The following is a 3,799-nucleotide window of genomic DNA, read 5'->3' on the forward strand; positions in this document are numbered from 1 at the left end:
AAAGGGACTCCATTTGGACTGCAAGAACCTGGATCTTTATTTAAAATGCCATGTGCTCTGTGCTTGCACCCAGGACAGCAGTGTGTGCTTGGCGCTTTTGAGTAATTCTCCAAACACATAGAGCTTCCTGGCATCACCCTCAAAATCATCCCCACTACAACTAGTAAAACAACCTGTTAATTCCTGCAGGTTGTTACAAGCTTCAGGCCCTTGCTGGAACTCTGCCCTGATGTCAGTTCACAGTTGTCCTATGCCCTTCCCATGACTGCAGTGCCCCTGCTGGGAGCTTCATACAGTACACCACTGCACAATAACTTTGTATTGGATTAGTGAAAATGACTTCTTTCCTAATGGGTTATGGTTCTATTTTGTACAGTTAGTAGTGAATATGGATGTTGTGTTTTATTATATTTTTCCTTATACTGTCCCTTTTAGGCCAAAGCCCTCATTTTCAGCATTGCAGGGTTCAGGGTTTTTTCCAGCAGTTTTGAGCACTGGGGACTCCATTTTCCCTGCCTGGAGGAGCCAGGGGACATATTCTTGGTTCCTTTCACTCACCAGGACTGGGCTGGGTCAAGGTCAAGGACAGAGCAAGTAAATGTTTTGCATACAAACTAGGGCAATTGATGAGATCCACCCTGGATAGGATTTCAGAGAGCTATATTAATAAATACTTGTTAGTTCAACACAGGAGTGTCCAGAGTGTTATTGCTGAACTCACAACACATCATCTGGCGACAAGGATGAGATTTCTTGCTAAAGACATCCCTAGATTGTGAGGACTACAGTCTGAGGCTAGGTTGTGTTTTGTGATTGGAGGGAAGTTTTTGTTTGTTTGTTTGTTTTTCTCTCTACTGTGGCTGATGTTAGTTAAGATGGCTATATTGGGTCATATACAAGAATTAGATGTGAGCCAGCAGGCCTCTTGGGACTCTTATGCTGAAAGGCTATCCTATTACTTGGAAGCTGACAAAGTAGAAAACCCAGAACAAAAGCATGTGATCCTCCTGACAGTCTGTGGTGCCAAAACATTTGCCATTGTTCGTTCCCTCACTGCATCTGCTTTACCAAACAGTAAGACTTATGCTGAACTAATTGCTCTGCTAAAGGCACATTTTTGACCAAGGCCATCTGTTACCCTGCAGAAATTTCATTTTTCAATGGGACCAAAAGGCCAATGAAGGCATAGCAGATTACCTGGCTGAGCTCCATCGTGTTGCCAAATTTTGGGACTTCGTGATCTCCTGGATGGCCCACTTCACAACCAACTTAGCAGGGTTCAGGATGAAGCAATACATCTTTGCCTGCTCTCAATTAAATTTGACTTTGGCTACTGCACAAGCCTTGGCAGCTGAAGCAAACATCCCATAACATGAGAGAAATTCACAAGTGATCTCCAGCAATGGCCACATACTCCAAAAAGGTCAAGAATCAGATCATCACCAGCAAATTCAACAGATTATACCCACACCAACAGCACCACATAAGCCAATTAATCCACAGACTTGTCTGAGTTGTGGCAGCCAACACAGACGAAGGGAGTGCAGGTTTAGGAATGCAGTGTCATGCCTGTAAGAAGAAGGGCCACACAGAGAGGGTTTGCTGCTTGAAGGCCAGTTCCGAGAGACAAAAAGACTGTGGCAAATGTATTCACTCCCAAACCACTCATGGGTTAGAGTCCTCCCCAGAACATGAGGTACAAAAACTATATTTGATTCAAAATGTTGGTGTTGCTGGAAATAAAGGATCTGAGATGATTACAGCTGTAATAATAAATAGATAGAAGTGCAAAATGGAAGTGGACTCAGGTTCGGGAGTATCCGGCATAGATTCTTTCAGTTGTTTTGGCACCCTTTCCCCAAGTTATTGAAACCTGAGTGTCGCCTGCATGATTACAATGGACAGATTGTGGAAACTTTGGGTAGCTGCAGTGTAGATGTCCAGTATGGATCTGTTAGACAGTGTCTACCCCCTATTGACACTAAGGGTTTCCACAAAAGCCTTCTGGGAAGAAACTGGTTCTTACCATTGCGAATCAGTATTCAAGGCATACGCAGTCTCTGCACAGAAGGTCTGAGAAACCTTTCAAGGAAGTTTCCCCAGGTATTCTCCAGGGAATTAGGAACTTACTCATGTCCACCTGTGATGTTCCAAATGGACCCTGCAATAGCCCCTATCTTTATGAAGGCTTGGCATATACCTTTCTCACTGCAGCCAAAAACTGATGCAGAATTAGATCAAGCTTATCGTGCAAGGGGTCCTCGAGCCAATCATACATACAAGCTGGGCCACAGAAATCGTTCCTGTTTTAAAACCTAATGGCAGTGTTTGCATCTGCGGGGGTTACAAGTGCACTGTTAATAAAGCACTTAAGCAGAAGCCATACCCAGTGCCTGTCATTAACCAGTTACTCTCTGTTCTTGCAGGAGGGAAGGTTTTTGCCAAACCTGATCTTGCTCAAGCCTATCAGCAATTGATGGTGGATGACAAGGCTGCTGAGGCCCAAACAATGATTACACACTGGGGAGCATTTCGTGTCACACACCTCCAGTTTGGAATTTGTGGCACCAGAAAGTTTCACGGAGAAAATGTTAGCAGGAATTCCCCGAGTTGTTCCATACTTCAGCGATGTGCTGGTCATGGGGCCATCTCAAGAGACATTCACTGAGAGACACAAAAAAGTTTTACAGAGATTTGATAAAGTAGGTATCAGGGTAAAATGAGAGAAATGTCAATTGGGAGATTCCAGTATAAACTTTCTGGGATATCAAATTGATGCAAACTGATGTCTTCAGTTCAAGACAAAGTAAAAGCAATACATAATCCCGCTATACCAAAATGGAGACAGGATCTTCAAACATTCCTAGGACTTCTCAATTTTTATCACATCTTCTTGAAAGACAAAGCCATCATAGTACAGCCCCTTCATCGTTTATTGGATAAAGGAGCTCAGTGGAAGTGGACTTACCAGTACAAAAAAGCTTTCCAGGGCATGAAGAAGTTGCTGACATCAGACTCTGTCCTTGTTCACTATGATGAACAAAACCCACTGTCCATTACTTGTGATGCCTCGCCATTTGGTGTTGGCACTGTTTAATGACTTCAATGAGTTTCTGAGTACCATGAGATTAACCCAAATCTCCTAAATCCCAGCTCACTGGGGTATCCACAATATGATCCTTCCTATTTTTACTACACTATACAGGAATCAACATAAACTACTAACACATTTTCTTGCAGTAGAGTAGAAGTTTTCTATTTAACTGAATGCCTTCTGTTTTGAAAGTTTTGGAGTCATAGTATAGCCATGGTGGTCCAAGATTTATGTGAGAGGCAAGGGTTTTTTTGGAGTGATACCTTTTATTGGACCAACAGCTTGAGTTAATAACTGGTTGGGATAAAGCTAAGATAAAACATGCAAGGCATTCTTCATCAGATGAAGCCATGTCTCATAATTTCTTTGTGTTCCACAGTTGGGAGCCTCCTTAAGTGACAGTTTTCATTTAATTTCACACACGAGTGTGTAAAAACAAGTCATTGGTTATTTGGTATTTAGAACAGGCTGTTTTTCTCAAACATGAGGAAGAGCAGTTTGTAGAAAATCTCTTGCAAGTATACAGTTGGTTCAATAAAAGACATTTCAGAATAAAACTTTCTCCTAACGCATTTTCCTTGAAGTCAACCAGTTAATTATTATCCTCACTTGTGTCCATAATGGCCAAAACTTCAACAACAAAAAAAGAGACAGAAAAAGAATAAGATATAAAGTGCAGAAAGTTATCAGCTAATGGGTAGTGGG

The 3,799-nt window shown here is 42.1% G+C and overlaps 1 pseudogene; it reads left to right on the forward strand.

Moving 5' to 3' along the window:
- The first annotated feature begins 875 nt into the window (after positions 1 to 875).
- Positions 876 to 3,097, forward strand: LOC109323273 (annotated as a pseudogene).
- The last annotated feature ends 702 nt before the right edge of the window (positions 3,098 to 3,799 follow it).

Source organism: Crocodylus porosus, unplaced genomic scaffold (genome assembly GCF_001723895.1).
Source record: "Crocodylus porosus isolate Cpor-Errol unplaced genomic scaffold, CroPor_comp1, whole genome shotgun sequence".
NCBI lineage: Eukaryota > Metazoa > Chordata > Crocodylia > Crocodylidae > Crocodylus > Crocodylus porosus.